Here is a 20072-nt window from a genome sequence, read left to right as displayed (position 1 = left end):
TATATGTACAATCACATTAAACATATTTCTCTATTAGTCATGTTATAAGAGAAGAATCAGAGCAAAAAGGAAAAACCTCAAAAAAGAAAAACAACAACAAAAAAAACCCAATAGAAATAGTATGGTTTGATCCGCATCTAGATTCCAGTTCTTTTTTTTCTGGATTTGGAGAGCATTTTCCATCATGAGTCCTTTAGAACCATCCTGGACCATTGCATTGCTAAGAAGAATCAAGTCTATCACAGTTGATCAACACATAATGTGGTTGATACTGTGTACAATGTTCTCCTGGTTCTGCTCATCTCACTCATCATCAGTTCATGCAAGTCCTTCCAGGTTTCTCTGAACTCCTCCTGCTGGTCGTTTCTAACAGCACAATAGTATTCCATTACATTCATATACCACAACTTGTTCAGCCATTCCCCAGTTGATGGGCAACCCCTCAATTTCCAATTCCATGCCACCACAAAAAGAGCAGCTATAAATATTTTTGTACATGTGGGTCCTTTTCCCTTTTCCATGATCTCCCTGGGAAAAAGACCTAATAATGGTATTTCTGGGTCAAAGGGTATATGTACAGCTTTACAGCCCTTTGGGCATAGTTTCAAACTGCTCTCCAGAATGGTTGGATGAACAAACATTTATTAAGCACCTACTATGTTCCAAGGCATTATGCTATGTGCTGGGAATACAAAGAAAGGCAAAAACACAATTCCTGCCACCAAGGAGATAAAGGAGGAGATATTTGTTGTTGTTCTGTCATTCGCTCTGTGACCCAATTTGGGATTTTCTTGACAAAGATATTGGAGTGGTTTGCCATTTCCTTCTCCAACTCATTTTACAGATGAGGAAACCGAGGCAAACAGGGTGAAGTGACTTGCCCAGGATCACACAGCTAGTAAGTGTCTAAGACTCTATTTGAACACAGGAAGATGAGTCTTCTTGACTCCGGGTCTGACATTATCCACTGTACCACTGAACTACCTCTTCAAACATCTACAAGCAGCTATACTTTGGGGGCAGCCAAGTGGCACAGTGGATAGAGTGCTGGATCTGGAGTCAGGAAGACCTGAGTTCAAATCAAGCCTCAGACACATATTAGCTGTGTGACATCAAGCCTGGAGTGACTTGCACCGGTTCACACAGCTTGGAAGTGTGAACTCAGGTCTTCCTGACTCCAGGCTTGGTACTCTATCCACTGCACCACCTAGTTGGCAACACATCCAAGACAAATTACAGATGATCTCAGATGGAAGGTACTAGCATTAAGTGCCTATCCTCCCTTCCTCCCTGCCCCCCACCCCTGCCGCCCCAAGGCTTCTTGCAGAAGGTGCAATCTTTAGGTGAGACATGAAGGAAGTCAGGGAAGCTAAGATGGGAGGTGAGAAGGGAGAGGCCAGTGAAGAAGCAGAGTGTCTTTTTCGAGGAACAACAAGAAGGCTGGTGTCACTGTAGTGTAGAGAACCCCAAGAGGAGGAAGGTATATGAAAACATGAAAGGGGACAGCTAGGTGGCACAGTGGATAAAGTACCAGCCCTGGATTCAGGAGGACCTGAGTTCAAATCAGACTTCAGACACTTAACACTTACTAGCTGTGTGACCCTGGGCAAGTCACTTAACTCTCATTGCCCTGCAAAAAAAAAATAGGAAGAAAGAAAGAAAGAAAGAAAGAAAGAAAGAAAGAAAGAAAGAAAGAAAGAAAGAAAGAAAGAAAGAAAGAAAACTTGAAAGATGGGGATGGGGGGCATGAGGGGAGAAAACCAAGTTCCAAAGGGCTTTAAAAGCCAAACAGAGGATTTTATATTTGATGCTGGAGGCCATAGGGAGCCACTGGAGTTTACTGAGGGAGGGGGGCGGTTGTATGTGTGACATGATCAGACTTGTGCTTTAGAAGATTACTTTGACAGCTGAGTAGAGGATGGACTGGAGATGGGAGAGCCTTGAGGCAGGGAGGCCAACCAGCAGGCAGTAATACTGCTGGGGTGTGAGCTGATAGGTCAAGTCACCTCATCTCTCTGGGGTTTCAGCTTTCTCATCTACAAAATGAGGGAGCTAGGCTGTTGTTATTATTCAGTCATTTTTCAGTTGATTCTGACTCTTTGTGACCCCATCTGGGGTTTTCTTGGCAAAGATACTGGAGTAGTTTGCCATTTCCTTCTCCAGCTCATTTCACAGATGAGGAAACTGAGGTAGATAGGGTGAAGTGACTTGTCCAGGGTCACATAGCTAGGAAATGTCTGAGGACAGATTTGAACTCGGGACCCAGCTGCTCAGGAGCTGAGCTATATGGCCTTTAAAGCTCTAAATCTCTGACTTTTGCTGAGAGACAGACCAAACTAAGGTCGAAGACCATCCAGAAAACAAACCAGTTTGACCTGGATTCCAATTGATGTAGCGTACTTTCTAAAGCTATGGAACAAGAACACCAAAATATCGCTGAAACCAAAACTTAATTGGACCTCTGCCCAGAAACTGTGCATCAGGAAGAGGCAAAGAATGAGGCTCCTGGCAATGTTGGCTAAGACCCAGGGAACAGGTCTCCTGTGTCCCCAGTCTCCTCCCCCCACTGAAGACTGACTGGGTTTCTTTCAGAGAGGACCTTATATGCCTCCAACATTCTCACTTTGCAAAAGTCCCAGCCCCACTCTGCATCCACCTGGAGGTAATTCAATTCAGTCCAACACTTATCAAACGCTTGCCATTTGTAAGGCCTGGAAGCAGCATGGAGGTAGAGGATAGAGTGCTTGGAGTTAGGAAGACCAGGGTTCAAGTTCAATACGGGACCCTGAGAAAGTGGTTGAATGTCTGTGTGCCTCAGGCAACTCCCAGAGAATTAGGAAGACATCACAAAAGGCTGTTTATCAGTGTTGACCAAGGGAGTTCCCTAAATTAACACAAATCATAGATCCTTTGTATATAGCAAAGTATTAAGAGTTAAGGCCAGGGGCAGCTAGATGGTGCAGTGGATAAGGCACCAGCCCTGGATTCAGGAGTACCTGAGTTCAAATACGGCCTCCGACACTTAACACTTACTAGCTGTGTGACCCTGGGCAAGTCACTTAACCCCAACTGCCTCACCAAAAACAAAAACAAAAACAAAACAAAAGAGTTAAGGCCTATAAATTCTGATCTTTCATATGCAACTTTTCCAGGTCCTCTTTATATTTGAAAAGGTTCTTATTTGCGGATGATTTTCAAGTTCATGAAAAATATATGGGGGAAAAACTATTGTCCCAGACCTCAAGGATATAAACCCCTTCTTTGCAAACAGCCCTCCATGTGACTCTCTCAGACATGGTAGAAGACTCCAGAACCCTGACCTCACAGAATTTAAAGTTTAGTGGACTCTCAGAGATCCATCTTCTCCCATGTTATTCTAGGCAGGGACCTGAGGTCCCTGAATTTGCCTTTTAAGATGATTGATTGATTGATTGATAGATAGATAGATAGGATAGATGATAGATAGATGATAGGTAGATGATTGATAGATAGAAGTGATAGATGATGGATAGATAGATAGTTAATAGGTAGATGATAGATGGGATAGATAGGTAGATAGAGATAGATAGGATAGATGATAGAAAGAGGTGGGATAAATGATAGAGATGGACAGAAAGATAGATAGATAGACAGACAGACAGACAGATAGATAGATAGACAACTAGACAGATAACTGTATTTGAATATTTGTTTTCTTTGTATTTTATTTTATGCATTTCAAAATATTCTTCTGAACTGATACAAAGTGAAGTGAGCACAACCAGGAGAATATGGTACACAGTAACAGCAAATTATTTGATGAAGATCTGTGAATGACTTAGCTCTTCTCAGTAATACAATGATCCAAGATAATTACAAAGGACTCAAGATGGAGAATGCTCTCCACATCCAGAGAAAGAACTGATGGGGTCTGAATGCAGATTGAAGCAGACTATTTTTCACTTTCTTTTGTGTATTTTCCCCTTTTTATCTGTTCTTTTACAACATAACTAATGTGGAAATATGTTTTATATGATTGCACATATATAACCTATATCAAATTGCTTACTGTTTTAGGAAGAGGGGAGGGAGGAACAAAAATCTAGACTCAAAACATTTTTAAATGAATATTAAAAATTACCTTTAATTGGAAAAATAGAATTAAAAATATTCTTCTGAGAAGGGGTCTGTAAGCTTTAAAAGACTGCCCAAAGAATTCAGTGAACAAACAAAAAGTTAAGAACTCCTGATTTAAAGGAAGCCCTGAGAAAATATCCAGAATGTGACATGGCCAAGACCCTACTGTTGTTGTTGTTCAGTCATTTTTCACCACTCAGGGTTTTCTTGGCAGAGATACTGGAATGGTTTGCCATTTCCTTCTCCAACTCATTTTACAGATGAGGAAATGGAGGCAAACTTGGTTAAGTGACTTGTCCAGCTTCACACAGCCCATCTAGCTGCCTATCCCTCAGGGACCTATGAAATCATAGAGTTTAGAGTTGGCAGGAACCTTAGAGAGTCAAGCCTATATAATCTAAAACTGAAAGAGAAATCAAAGGTCATCTAATCTATCCCTTCATTTTACAGGTAAGAAAACTGAAGCCCAGAGAAAGTGAGGGATTTAACAAGTATCTCAGAGTGAGAAGGTAGTCAATTAATCAGTCAAATATCATGTATCAAGTGCCTACTATGTGCCAGGCACTGTGCTAAGGGCTGGGGATTTAAAAAAAGAAAAAGAAAAAAAGCAGTGCCTCCCTCAAGGGACTCAGACAACATGCGGATGATTATGTACAAACAAGTTGTAGACAGAATAAACTGGGAGTCATTTCAGAGGGAAAGTACCAAGGTACAGGAAGACTGGGAAAGACTTCTGGCAGAAGGTGGGATTTTAGTTGAGACTTGAAAGAAGCCAAGGAAACTAGAAGCCAGAACTGAGGAGAGACTTCCTGGCATGAGGGACAGTCATTGAAAATGCTCAGAGTCGGGGGCAGCTAGGTGGCACACTGGATAGAGCACTGGCCCTGGAATCAGGAGGATCTGAGTTCAAATTTGGCCTCAGACACTTAACACTTACTAGCTGTGTGACCCTGGCCAAGTCACTTAACCCCAATTGCCTCACAAAAAGAAAGAAAGAAAGAAAGAAAGAAAGAAAGAAAGAAAGAAAGAAAGAAAGAAAGAAAGAAAGAAAGAAAGAAAGAAAGAAAATGCTCAGAGTAGGGAAATGAAGCCTCATGTGCTAGGAACAACAATCAAGTATAAATAGAGAAGATGGAGAATGGACCTGCAAGCCAGGAAGACTTGGGTTCAAGACAAGACTCTGACACATTCTGGATGTATGACCCTGTGCAAGTCAATTTTAACTTTTCCATGTCCGAGGCCTGTCAAATAGGAACTGGTGGTCACAAAGTCATACATAGCCCTCATGGACATAGCCCATATGGCCAAAGCCATGGTTTTTCCAATAGCAACGTATGGCTGTGAGAGTTGGACTATAAAGAAAGCTGAGCCCGCAGAATCGATGCTTTTGAATTGTGGGGCTGGAGAAGGCTTTTGAGAGTCGCTTGGACAGCAAGGAGATCAAATCAATCGATACTTAAGGAAATTAACTCTGACTTTCCATTGGAAGGACAAATACTGAAGGTGAAGCTTAAATACTTCGGCCAAATAATGAGAAGACTTTGATTGCTGGGAAAGATTGAAGGCAAAAGGAGAAGGGGATGGCAGAGGATAAGATGGATAGTGTGTGGTGGAAGCAATGAACATGAACTTGGACAGACTGCAAGAGATAGTGGAGGACAGAAGGGCCTGGTCTCCCGGTCCATGGGCTTTGGATGAGTGTTACTATTGAGCAACAACAAAACTTCCAATATGGATCCCTATTGGTTGCATATTGACTTTGAAACCCCCCCACATATTAACGGAATCTCTGTCCTTTCGTATTTTGTGAAGGCTTTCCTAATTACATTTTAATCTGGTTCCTGGCAACACTGAAGAGTGTTCTGGCGTATTTGATGCTTCTGCTCCAAGCCATTCTGTAAGATACTGTGCTGCCGCTGCTGAGAAAAACTGACTTTCGCTGGTAGATGGCATTGCCTAGACCTGAGGTTGTCCAAATCAGTGAAAACGTGGGTTCAGTCCCTATCCTGATCACACACAGTAATGGGCAGAAAAGAATTTTGAATCTAGCCCCTCTGACTTGAGAGCCAATAAATTCTTTTTCCACATTGCCCCTGATAGAACAAAGGTGAAACTAACAAGGGATTCCCCACCAGATGCTGGTTCAAATTTTTGCTGTTGGTGTTGAGTCATTTTTTCAGTTGTGTCTGACTCTCCGTGACCCCATTTGGGGTTTTCTTGGCAAAGATACTAGAAGAGTTTGTCATTTCCTTCTCCAGCTCATTTTACAGACAGGGTGAATTGACTTGCCCAGGGTCACACAGGTAGGAAGTGTCTGAGGTCCGGATTTGAATTCAGGTCTTCCCGACTCCAGATCTGGTACTCTATCCATTACACCACCCAGCCAAATTCATTTCAACAAATATCTGTTAAATTAGGTGTCGGGGGTTGATACAAAGTTAAGAAAAGGCACAATCCCTGATTTATGGAGTTTACTGTCTAATCTTGGCATACATTGCCCCCCCCAAAAAAACCCCCTAAACTTCCATGGCTAGCATCCAAGACAGCAACTAGACCTCTAGTGTTTATGCCACCCCACCTTGTACTCCAGACAGCAAAGCTGATCTCCTTACCGTCGCTCTGCAGTTGCCTAGTTCATTCATGCCTCTCTTCCTATGCTCACATTCTTTCTTCTTCCTGGGGAATGCCTCCCAGTTGTTCTCTGCCAGGACACATCATTCATTTCCTTCTTGGTCCAGCCCACCTCCTCCAAGAAGCCTTCCCTGACTAAATCTCACCCCACAGTGCTCTTTCATTTGCCAAGCATGCTATATTTCTGCAGACCCTATTCCTTCACTCTCCAGGATTTACTTAGGCACTCTTGCTGTCTCCCCTGTTTGTCTCTCACCCATGCAAACAGTAAGCACTTTGAGCCAGGGTCTGGCTATCTTTTGGAGCCCCCCCACACCCAGGTTCTACTCACAGGGTACACCCAGTAGCTGGTGCAGTCATGAAGACAAATCAATCACAAACTCAGACACTTACTAGCTGTGTGATCCTAGGTGAGTCACTGTCTGCCTCAGTTTCCTCAGATGTGAAATGGGGATAATAATAGCACCTGCTTCCTAGGGTTGTTGTGAGGACCAGATAAGATATTTGTAAAACACTTAACACAGTGCCAGGCACATAGAAGGCACTTAATGAATGCTTATTTCTTCCCCTTTCCCATCACATGACCAACAAGCCTCTGTTGTTTGTCAGGCAGTGTGCTAGGCACTGGTGATACAAATACAAAGAAGGAAAAAGAAATGAAATTGAATATCCCTCCCTATCACTAGGTAATTTCTGTTTTCCACCAGAATTTTTCCTGCCTCTCATTCTCCCTCTACAAACTGGCCTGCTTCAGACAAAGTCTTCTGGGGAACAGCTTAGGTGGTTCAGGGCAATCGGAAAACCTGGGTGCCAATCTTGGCTTTGCTGCTTGTTAGCTATATGATCTGGGGGGAATCACCTAATCTCTCTGGTCCTCAATTTCCCAATTAAGAGCTCTGGAGTCAAAAGACCTGGGTTCAAATCCCCTTCTGATACTTATTAACTGTAAGTTTATTACTGAACCTTCCCTGGACCTCAGTTTCCTTATCTGTAAAATGAAGGGGGTTGGACTAGATGACCTCTGAGGCCCCTTCCAGCTCTGGGCTCCTATGAACTCTTTCACTGATAGTCTTAGAGAGTTGTCTGGGGGCACTGGAAGGAGTCACAGGCCCATATCAGAAATAGGAGGACTTGAACTCAGCTTAGTAAGAATACTGGTTCTGGAGTCATAAAACCAGAAATCGAATCCCTCCTCTGACCCTCACCATTTGTGTAACTTTGGGCAAATCACTAAATCTCCCTGGGCCTCAGTTTCCTCATTTGTCAAACAATCCCCCTCCCTCCCCTGGGGAGGGTACAATAGAATACGCTGCCATATTGCTTCCCAGGCGGGTAGCCCAAGCCCTGGAGGGTTCACCAGGTCCTGGGAAAGAGAGAGAATGCCTAGGCAAGTGATTCAGGAAGCCAGGAGCCTGGCTCTCAGCCCAAACCTGGCTCTGACTCAGCTACCTGGCCCGAGGCACATCATAGAACCTCAGGATCACTCTGCTTCTCCACCTGCCAGAGTGGAAGGAAAAACCCAACCCCCAGGGGAGGGGCCAGACCAGGTTAGTAAGAGTTCAAGGCAATCTGACAATGTTCAGGGCACAGCCCTGGGTGCACAGAACACACTTCAGTGGTTGCCCAGGCCCAGGCTGAGAAACTCTCCTTTCCTCTGAGGAGTTTATAATCTTCTGGGAATGGAAACTCAGCCCAGGACAAATGACACGAAGTTGCTTAACATGCAATATGCCCCAAAGGATGAATCACTGTATTGCAGATGGGAGGCATCTTGGTGCAATGTAAAAGAGACCCAGATTTGGAATCCGAAAAGAGATGCAGGTTTGAATCCCAAGCCTTGTCATTTACTGCCTCACTGGGTGAACCTGGTCAAGCCACCTAATCAATCTCCCCCCCCCCCTCAGTTTCCTCATCTGGAAAATGGAGGAGTTGGACACAGTGGCCTTTTTAAGTCTTCTAGCACTACATCTATGGTCCTATGCCTGAGTGACTTTGGGCCAGTCATAACTCTCTGGGCCCTAGTTTCCCATCCATAAAATTAGCAGGTTGGGCCAGATGAAATCTAAGGTCCCTTCCAGCATGACATAGTATGAACAAGCAATCTGAAGGACTTCCTTGAGGTGATAACTGTGTTAGAGCCAGGGAAGAATATGCCAGAACCCAAATGGTAGAAAGTACAAATCAAGTTCTTACACTGGCTTTGAGTTGACACACCGGACCTAGAGTTAGGAAGCTCTGAATTCAAATCCAGCCTCAGACACTTACTATTCACATGACTCTGGATAAGTCACAGTCTTTGCCTCCATTTCCTCAACTGTAAAATGGGGATTTAAAATAGCACCATCTTCTAGGGTTGTTGTGCAGAATGAATGAGCTAATATTTGTAAAAAGTATTTAGCATAGTGCTTGGTATCTTCCTTCTTTCCTTTTTTGATCTTTTTTTCCTCTCTCCCTTCCCTCCTCCCTTCCTTCCTCCCTCTGTTCCTCTCTCCCTTCCTTCCTCTGTTCCTCTCTCTTTTCCTTCCTCCCTCTGTTCCTCTCTCCCTTCCTTCCTCTCTCCCTTCCTTCCTTCCTTCCTTCCTTCCTTCCTTCCTTCCTTCCTTCCTTCCTTCCTTCCTTCCTTCCTTTCTTTCTTTCTTTCTTTCTTTCTTTCTTTCTTTCTTTCTTTCTTTCTTTCTTTCTTTCTTTCTTTCTTTCTTTCTTTCTTTCTTTCTTCTTTCACAAGTAGATTTGGCTGGAGCAGAGTCCAGAATAAGATATGAGTGGATATTATCCTGCTGGTGATGAGCAAGTTCTCATGAGAACAGCTAAGCAACCCTGCAGAGACACTTGCTAAACTGTATCCAATCTCACAAGCCAATTTACTTCCCAAGTCAAGTCTCTTACCAAGTAGGCCAAGACTGTCCAGGCTGGAGGCCTGAGGCCCATTGTGCCTGGCCATAGTCTCACCTGGCTCTAGTCATGGCCTGTTTGGATTCCAAACACGGGCCTCACCTCCTAGGCTCTGTGGAATCTTGGTGGCCAGTGCCAGCATTGGCCTTGGAAGGCCTGTGCTGACGACTCCAGCTGGGCCATGTGCATCAGGAGGCTTTCTCTCTGCTAAATGCTGATCCAACAGAAAATCAGGAAGTATTTTAAACCAAAGATCAGCAGGGCTGGGAGAAAGTAACCAGAGAGGGAACAATAAAACCCCAACACAAGTACAATGCCTTGTTACTTTATATCCAGTGGCAGATGCAAGCATTTCCACAGAGGGGATAGGAACGGATAGAAAGAAGCATTTCTGGAGTATGGGATAAAGAGATGGCCTCGGGGTTCAAGTTCTGCTTCTGACACATACTGGCGGTGTGGGCCTGGCAAGAGGGCTTTAGGTGCCAGCTTGCATTGATAGGAATTATATCAATGAAGTCAAATTCTATCAAATGATATCAACAAAAGACCCTGACCCCGAGGGAAGATGCCAAATCAGCCGCAGTCCTGGGGTCAGTCAAAGGCCTAGAAGGAAAGAATCCTGACATTTTTCTCAGAAGTATTGGGTTCAATCTAGTGTTTGAACCCTGAAGAACCAGGCTGTGCCTGCCCTGATTTCACAGATTGCTCATTTTCCAGGTAGGGGCCAAAAGGTCTTTCTCTATTAAGGATGCCACTTCTAGAGAACAAACTGATGCTTTGTGAGCTTAAAAAAAAGCCTTTTTTTTTTTTAAAGGGAAAAACCTACATGGTGGCATAAAAGTTAGAGTATTACAGACACCCTAATGGAGAGAAAAGAGAGTCTGGATAAAAGAAATTCACAGAAAACATTTCAGCCAAAGGCTTCGCCCTCCTCCTCACCTCAGGCCTTTACAGGCATTGTCAACTAGGAAGTCGGTCAACACCAAGCACCGAGCTAGAGGACCCTCTGCTAAGGGCCAGAGGATCCAGCCTACAAGGAGGAGGCCCACTCTCCATTCTGCTGACTGGACAATGCCTAACACACACACCTGGGTTTCATTTCTTGTATTGATCTTAGTAGCCTGGTATCATGGAATAAACTCTGAAGTGGGAGGCAGGTGTCCTGGGTTCCTAGATATAGCTCTTCCTCTAACTCTGTGCCCCTGGACAAGTCATTTCACCTTTTAGGACTTCAGTTCTTCTTCTGTAAAATGAGGGGGTTGGATGGGGTAATCTCTTAAGTCTCTTCCTGCTCTGACCTTCCAGGGGGAAAGAGCACTGGTTCTGGAGGCAGAGGACCTGGCTGGTGGCCCATCCAGTAGTTCAGGAGGCTGATGGGATTGCTTGAGTTTGGGAGTTGTGAGCCATAATAGGGCTAATGCCTATCAGGTGCACTCACTATCTGACACCAATATGGTGGGCCCCAGAGAGCAAAGGGCCACCAAGGCTGCCAAAAGAGCCATGAATCAGCCCAGGCCAGAAAACCAGAGCAGTTAAAGCTTCCATGTAGATCAGTATTGGGATCAGGTCCATAGGTGGCTACTACCTTACCAGGCTTGGCAAAATAGGGAAACCGAGTCTCAAAACAAAATATAATATGGATATCAAAATAAAATATAAGAATAAAATAAAATGAGGTGGTGGGGACCAAATCATCTCTAAGGTCCCTTCCAGCTCATGAGCTAGGATGCTCTGATGGTACCTAGCATCTGTGCAGTGTAGGAAGCAGCAAGAATTAAAAGCTAGATTCTCAGCTCTACAATGATCCAAGACAATCCCAAAGGACTAATGATGAAACCCACTATCCATCTCCAAAGAAAGAACTGATATTGATAGAACACAGACTGAAGCGTGCTGTTTTTCACTTTTTCATTTTTTTCTTTTATTCAAGTTTTCTTGTACAAAAACGACTAATATGGAAATGTTTTACATCATCGTACATGTAGAACCAATGTCTGATTGCTTACTGCCTTGGGGAGGGGGAGTGTTGGAAGGAGGGATAAAATTTGGAACTCAAAACTTTAAATAAATAAAAATGTTTATTATTTTTTAAAAATTAAAAAAAGAAAAGAAAAGAATTCAAAGCTAGGATGTCCCAGTCCTCAAGAAGGAGCTGACATTCTTATTGGAATGATAGGCAAGGCTCACCCTGGAACACTGACCACCAAAAGCTACCAAGCAAATGTGGAACTCGGGAGCTCACCCTAACATGGAAGAGAGCCAGGGAGGGGCTGCTGGAGCGTGCCCATGCCTGGTGCTGTACCTGCTTCCAATTCTGGAAGCGTCTCAAGGTTAAGACCGTCACAGGCTCCTGGACCATGGATAAAACACTTTCATCTAGGACCAGGATGAGACTTCTCCATCCCAGTACTCCCTCACAGGGGACTCCGATGAGATTTCAAGGAGTGTGTCTCTTGGGACCATTATTTTGTATTTAACTGAGGGAGGGTAATCTACTCTGTGCAGGGCCTGCAGCCAACTTTTTTTCTTTTTAGTAGTAGGCAGATTTCTCAGTCACCCCCCACACTGCCTGGCCACTGTGGGCTCAGGAAACTCAAATACATTTTCATAAAACCTAATTAGGGAGGCAAATCTGCTGCCAATGAAATAATGGCAGCACTTCACATGTACAAAGAGCATTACCATTTGCAAAGGCTTTTCATATATTACTTCAATTGGAGCCTCCAGACAACCCTGTGGGGCAGGTGCAAAATTGAGACCCAGAGAAGTGAAAATGATTTACCTGGGGTTTACCCAGCTAAGTGTCTGGGGCAGTTCTTTTTAATTTTTTTATTAGTTTTTTTTTTTTTTTGCAGGGCAATGAGGGTTAAGTGACTTGCCCAGGGCCACACAGCTAGTAAGTGTCAAGTGTCTGAGGCTGGATTTGAACTCAGGTCCTCTTGAATTCAGGGCCGGTGCTTTATCCACTGTTCCACCTAGCTGCCCCCTGGGACAGTTCTGAAAGCCAAATCTTTCCGACTCTGGGTCCACTGTTCTTTCCAAGCAACTAAATGGCAGAGGGCATAGTCAGTCTATCCATAAACATTTATTAATCACCTATGATATACCAGGCACTGTGCTAAGCACAGAGTGCTGGATTTGGAGTCAGGAAGACCTGAATTCAGATTCCACCTCAGACATTTACTAGCTATGTAACTCCCAGGCAAGTTGATTAACCTTTCTCTGTCTCAGGTCCCTCATCTGTAAATTGGGGATCGTATTAGAACCTACCCTCCAGGGTGGTTGTAAGGATCAGATAAGATAACCTGCATAAATGACTCTGCAAACCTTACAGCATTATATAAGTATCTTCTATTCTTATCCACTATACCTCAATGCCTCCCATGCAACATCTTCTGAGAATCTAACACCATTTCTGCTCTCCATTAATGCAGAAAACCAGCAACTGACTGTAAAGAATAGTAAAGGTACGGGACTTTCTACATCTGTCTTGCTGGACCATGTAACTTATTTGGGATCAAATTTATATATAAAATTCCTCTAGGGATAATCGTAAGGATGGTCCTTCCTTGTCTTCACTCCTTTCTCTTCCTCTCAGTGGAAAGAGCATCCTGCTGGGCTAACCAATTATCTGGGTGGCTTTGGATAAGTCACTTCTTCTCCTAGGATCTCCTAAAACATCCTAGGATTGTAGCTCGAACAGCTGGAAAGAACCTCTGGGGGGTCATCTAACCCAAGTCTGTCATTTCTCAGATGAGGAAGCTGAGGGTCAAGATAGCGAAATACTTTGCCCAGGGTCACAGTACTAGTAAATGGCAGCCACAGCATTTGAACTTAGACTTCAGGGTCAAAGTGCTCTTTCCACACTGGGTCTTAATGTCCCTCTCTTATACCATATTGCATCATCCACTGTCCCTACTTGAAGGGCAGACACCCAGAGCCTGGGCAAAGAATGAACAGCAAAACTCCCACTAGGGTCCGCTTGGAGAATGTGAGTCTAGAAATAATTTGATTCTCAATTATTTGTACTAACAGGAGGACAGCAGCAAAGCTACAACTTCCTTTTCTGTTGGAGAAGCCCAGTGCCTAACCTTTGCCACTTGCTGTGGTAGGAGGTACTACCTGGTGGTCTGGGGCTGTCAATTGAGACAATGATCTTGCTGGTTTCCCCTCTTGTTTCCAGGGAACTTTGGCTGTTCAAACCCTTGGTTTTCGTGCCTGAAGTAGAGGTCTGAGGAGGTAGTCAGATGTATTTCCCAGGAAGCAGCTGCACACAGTCATCATGTGCTTGAGACACTGGACAAGTGGTGAGTACAGGATAAAGAGCTACAGTTTACTAAGTACAAGACTATCTACCTGGTTAGAATAGCGTGGGCCCCTGGCAGCTTCTCTCACCAGCCTGGAAAGAACCATTTGGGGGTTGTTAAAAGTCCAATAGTTTTCATCTGAGCATGAGACTAAAGGATTGTCTCTATGGTGTGATTTGAAGGAACAGTGTGATTGGGGGGGGGGTGAAGTCAAAGATAAAAATCCTAGCTCTGCTACACTTACTATCAGTGTGATCTAGGGCAAATAAATCAGTCAGGCCTCTCTGGGCCTCAGTTTCCTCCTCTGTAAAATGAGGGTATTGGACCAGATGGCCCCTAAGGTCTTTTCTAACTTAGAATCTATGATTCTAAGACACTTCACCTGAAAATTTCTACAGTACGAATAACTGAAATTCTACCATTAGTGATTCATTCCTTTGGATTAAACAGTGCCCTCTTCCTGTAGCTTTCCTTCAATAAATACTGTCTGGTGATAGAGTCTTATTGTATCTGATGATGAGTCATTTGTGGCTCAAAGAGATACCCTTTCCAGACTCAGATCAATTGCATCCTCTTGACAGAGCATCGACGTGAGCAGACGTCTGGGAAGCACAGTGAAGAGAGATGCTTCTGCTGATGCATTTGAAGTCTGAGCTGTATTCAGGATACCGTAAAAGGAAATGGTTCTTCCTGACTGCAAAGTGCTTACAGCGGCTCAGGAGACACTCAGCTGAAAGGGCAAAATACCTCTCTCCATCTCTGTCTCTACCTCTCTGTGTCTGCCTCTCCCTCTCTTTTCTCTGTCCCTCTCTATGTGTCTGTCTCTACCTCTCTCTGCTTTTCCCTTTATTTCTGTCTCTGTCTCTCTCTACACACACAACAAGCATCTTTTGGTTTAAGAATCTCCTCTGTCTCTCTCTGTCTCTCTCTACACACACACACACACACGTATGTGTATAAGTATGTAGAGGAAGGTTGAGAAGAGAGGGAGGGAGAAGGTTGAAAGGGAAGGAAGGGAGAGGAGGAAAAGGAAGATTCTTAAACAAAAATTAAACTTTTCTGATACTTTTTCATATCATGATTCTCACATTCCTTCATTCAACAAACAATTCTTATGCATCCCCATCTAGGAGTAAAGGAGGAGTGAGACAGATACAAAAAATAAATAACTTCCCTGTCCTCAAGGATCTGACAATGGTCCTGCAACATCCTTCAATCCAGGACCTTGAAACACTTTGCAAGTGGTCAATCCATCTCAAGGCATCCTTCATATCTCCCCAAGATGGAGGGTGAGACTTAAAAGGTTTATCACACAGTAATCCGTGAATTAGAGCTAAGCCCAGACTACAGGATGCATTCCCTAATAAGTATTAAGTTCTGCTTTGCTTTCTTGAAAAAGAATTTTTCTAATTTCTATCTTTTGTTTTCACATCACCATCATTTCTGAATGTATCCCTCCCGTGCTCCCCTAACCAGCAAGCCATGTCTTGTGACAATGAAAAATAAAGAGGGGAAGAAAGCAGTTTAGCAAAACTAACCAACACATCCAATGAATCTGACATTTTATGTATTGCTCCACACCCACCTCCCCACTTCTGCAAAGAAGAGGAGGTGCATTTTCTTCTCTCCTCTTTGGGTCCCCTCTGCCTTTAAATACAAAGACACAGACATAGGATACATACATGTATACACCCTAGGTTTTCCTGGAAATGTGAAGAAAGTGGGTCATGGGTAAGCAGGGATCTCTTTGTTGAGGTTATGTAATTGACATGACCCCGAGAGAACAGTAGGATTTTGCCAAAGATGCTCCTGATTGTCTCTCGTCTCAGACTGATCATATGAGAAATTTGTTCTGTCCTGAAAAAAGAGCTCTACCTGGACAATGAGTCTCTCGATTGCCTTGTAAACCTGCTGAGGGCATGGCCTCCTTGCTGGATAAGGTGCCATGTGGACCTATGTGCTCAGTAAACACCCAGGGGTGACGCAGCATGGATCAGAAGGGAAATGCCGAGCTCTGCAGTTTTCTCATTCTGAAACCACACCTGGCCTCCTCTGCAATGAGCAAAGGGACCTGCCTCTGTACAGGTACCAACTCCTTCAAATGCCCATAAAAATCTAAATAGTTAAAAGAGGAAAAAAGGCAGAATGTATTCAGTAGTGATTAGGCCTGATTTATTTGAAGCCCTGGCCTAGGGCCCCTGAATGAAGGGGATTTGAGTAGAGTCAGGGTTTCTTAAACCTGGGGTCTATGGGTCTGGGAATTGATATCAAGGGATTCTTGAACTTGGATGGGAAAAAATTACATCTTTATTGATTTTAATTGGTTTCCTTTGTAACCTTTTGCATATGATTTTATGCTTTAAACACAATTGTGTTTAAAAATATTCTTCTGCGGTATCTACAAACTTCAGCATTCTGCCCAAAGGATGGAAGACATAAAAAAGGTTAAGAACCACTGGACTATGGTGGGATTTCTTACCACACTGATGCCAGTGAAAGAATGAATGATAAACCTTATAGACCACAAATCTCAGGCTTCAGGGCCTGCTTACAGGTTGGGGTGGGGTGAGGAGGGTGACCTTGGATTTGGTTTAAGAAGTCCCTTTATCCCCCAAATGGTGCCCATGTTGTCTTTTATGAGGCCTGACATTCCCCTAAAGAGATGCATTTCTTTGCTTTTAGAAGGCTTTTCCACCTTTAAAAGCTCCCTATTAAAATCTAAATAGTCCTGGGAGAGAGACAGAGTCTTAAAAATCTTAGTGGCAAAGAATGGATGACAAAGCCTGCAGAAATAGAGAATGGGCTTAGTACTCCAAAGGATCATAGATTTGGATCTGGAAAGGACTCTGAAGGCCACCTATCCACCCCCACCCCCCCCATTTTACAGATGAGGAAACTGAGGCCCAAAGAGGTAAGATGACTTGACTAGGGTCACACCCCTAGAAAGTGACAATCAGGGTTCAAACCCAGATCTCTTTATTTAAATGGAGTGTTCTTTCCACAGCATCACACCTGCTCCCCTGGGGGGTGGGGGTGGGGGTCGAAAACAGGAAGTATACTGAAAGGAGTAGTTGTGCATGGTAGAACACTCCGATCATAAAGCCCCTCCCAAAGCCCCTTGGTCATTAGTGCCCATTTGGAAATTATCTTATATTATGCTTTGTATATATGTGGTAATTCCTGACCCTGCCTACAGGTCAGACTTAACCAGTAGAATGTAAACTCTTTGATGTCAGGAATTATTTCTTTTAATCTCTATCTTCAGTACCCTGAAGTAGACAGAACATTGGGCTCGAAATCAGGAAGAATGATCTTCCTGAGTTCAAATCCAAGCCCCAGACACTTCCTAGATGTGTGACCCTGGGCAAGTCACTTCACCCTGTTTGCCTCAGTTTCCTCATCTGTCAAATGAACTGGAGAAGGAAATGGCAAACCACTCCAGTATCTCTGCCAAGAAAACCCCAAATGGGGTCATGAAGATTTGGACATGACTGAACAACAACAACCACCCAAAAAACGACCTAGCACACAGTAAGTACTTAATAAATGTTTGCTAAATTATTCAATTGAATAACCAGTTTCAGCATATTCATTCTGCCATCCAGTACCAATCTCATCAGTCTTCACTGTATACAGGTACAGTGTCATGGTCTTGGATTTGATCTATACTACATGCTTGGGATAGCATGGCTTGGTTATATTGCTATACTCGGTTACTCAGAACCTGTTTGGACATCTAGCTTACTCTACATCCAAATTCACTAGGCATTAATATAAAGAAGGTGCATGGGCATGTACCTCCTTTGGGATTTCACAGAGAGTGTGGGACCTGGCACTAGGAGGCATGAGACCTGCGTAAGGTGCTCCATTGCCACTCACTAGCTGAGGTAGAACACAAGTCCCTCAAAGACAGGGGCTGTTGTGTTTTTGTCTCTGTATGACTGCCTAGCATAGTACCCAGCAAACCTAGGAAGCTCCTCATAAATGCTGGTCGAATTGAATTTCTTGCAATTCTTTCTAACTCTTCAGATGAATGATCTGACTCTTGAGCAATCATTTTTATCACCCCCGCTTTGCCCTACTCCTCAATACTTATTGGATTCACAGAACCCCAGGAACTGGGTCAGAGGGGCTTTTGTGTGCAAATCACGGACTCCTCCAGCAGTCTAGGGAAGCCTACAGACCCCTTCTCAGAAGAATGGTTTTACATGCATCAAATAAGATACCAAGGAAAGAAAACAAATTACAGAAATGTCTCAAGTAATGGGATTGACAAATCCTGTGACATAATGGCATTATTTGAATTTTCATTGCCTATTTCCACTAAGCTGGAGTCAACTGCCATATTTCAAGTATAACTAGAACTTTGAGTAGTCTAAATTCAAATAGAGTGACCACTTCAGGGATTTGTTATATTGCACTGAGACCTATAATGAAAAATAATTATCAAACTATGAAATAGACAAAGCTCACCAAGAGTGCTGCCATGTACCTACTGGGGAGGTGGAGGCTGGTAGATACCCTGAGCTCAGGAGTCCTGAGCTGCAGTGGGGCTAAAGCCAAATGCATGTTCTCACTAAGTTCTACACTGAAATGGTGGGTTCCTAGAAATGGGGGACCACCACACTGCCTAAGGAGGGGTGACTGAGCCAGGTAAAAAATGAAGTGAGTTAAAGCTTCCATGCTGATCAACAGAGGAGCTGGGCTACCTACTAATTATGTGACCTTAATTCCACTCTTTGGAATCTTAGTTTCACCATTCTTAAAATGGGGATGATAAGTTGGGTGTGATATCCCATGCCTGAAACCACTGATTCCTGGAGAGGCTGGGGCTGGAGCTTGGGAGTTCTGAGCTGTAACTCAGGTAGGTATCCACACTAGGTTCAGTGTTAATATGCTAAGCCCCTAGGGGCAGCTAGGTGGTGCAGTGGATAAAGCACCGGCTCTGGATTCAGGAGTACCTGAGTTCAAATCCGGCCTCAGACACTTGACAGTAGCTGTGTGACCCTGGGCAAGTCACTTAACCCCCATTGCCCCGGAAAAAAAAAAAAAGAACAATATAATATGCTAAACCCCTGGGAATGAGGGGCCACCAGACTGCCTAAGGAGGGGCGAGCTGACGCTGACCCCATCTGGGAAATGGAGCAGGTCAAAATTTCCAGACTGTTCGGAGTGTAACTGGGCCCATGAGTGGCCCTGAAGTTCCAGTATAGGTGAGATAGGGAGAAGGAAGGGAAGGGAAGGGAAGGGAATGGAAGGGGAGGGGAGGGGAGGGGAGGGGAGGGGAGGGGAGGGGAGGGGAGGGGAAAAAAAAACAGTTCAAAGACTCCAGATCAATTATTTTCTCTCCTTACCACTCTCCTCTCTACCACATCTCAAACCAAAGCCTAAAAATTCTGCTCTTTACTATCTACATGAAAAGGGGAAAGTCATTTAACCTTTGGAACCTCAGTTTCCTTACCTGTAAAATGAAAGCAATTGAACTAGATAACCTTTGAGGTCCCTTCCAGCTCTCAGTCCTATATATGACACACATAGCTTATTATTCTTTTACAACACTTAATCCCTTTATGCATTATAACCATGATATATTTATTATATGTACTATATATAATTATAACCAAGATATATAAAGGAATTAAGTGCTGTAAAATAATAAGAAGAATACCTAACATTTATATTGCTTTTTTAAGGTTTGTAAAGAAAGCCCTTCAATTGTTATATGAGCTTCAAGGGCATAGAGTTGTTATTAATAGTGAGATCAAGGACTTCCTGAAGGAAGTGGTCAATTGTTAATTGAAAAAAATTAAGATATATATATTTATATATATATATATATATATATATATATATATATATATATATATTTTGCAGGGCAATGGGGGTTAAGTGACTTGCCCAGGGTCACACAGCTAGTAAGTGTCAAGTATCTGAGGCTGGATTTGAACTCAGGTACTCCTGAATCCAGAGCCGGTGCTTTATCCACTGTGCCACCTAGCTGCCCCCAAGATATAATTTTTTAAAAGAGCAGCACCAAGGTCCAAACCCAGTCTTCTGACTCCAAACCTAATACTCACTTCCATCAAACCATGTTGCCATATGAGGCAGAAACAATGCCTTTGCTAC

General features: G+C 43.6%; 1 protein-coding gene and 1 long non-coding RNA gene across 2 annotated transcripts in view; one reads left to right on the top strand and one right to left on the bottom strand.

The window, feature by feature from the left end:
* ADAP1 (ArfGAP with dual PH domains 1) overlaps window positions 1-20072 on the bottom strand; it is a 173471-nt gene that overhangs the window by 141292 nt on the left and 12107 nt on the right. The window lies entirely within an intron of this gene.
* Window positions 13554-15500, top strand: LOC122742558. Its single transcript, XR_006354932.1, has 3 exons — window positions 13554-13630; window positions 13823-13946; window positions 14528-15500. It is a non-coding gene; the product is annotated as an uncharacterized LOC122742558 (long non-coding RNA).

Source organism: Dromiciops gliroides, chromosome 1 (assembly GCF_019393635.1).
Source record: "Dromiciops gliroides isolate mDroGli1 chromosome 1, mDroGli1.pri, whole genome shotgun sequence".
NCBI lineage: Eukaryota > Metazoa > Chordata > Mammalia > Microbiotheria > Microbiotheriidae > Dromiciops > Dromiciops gliroides.
This window is presented reverse-complemented; position numbering and strand designations above follow the sequence as displayed.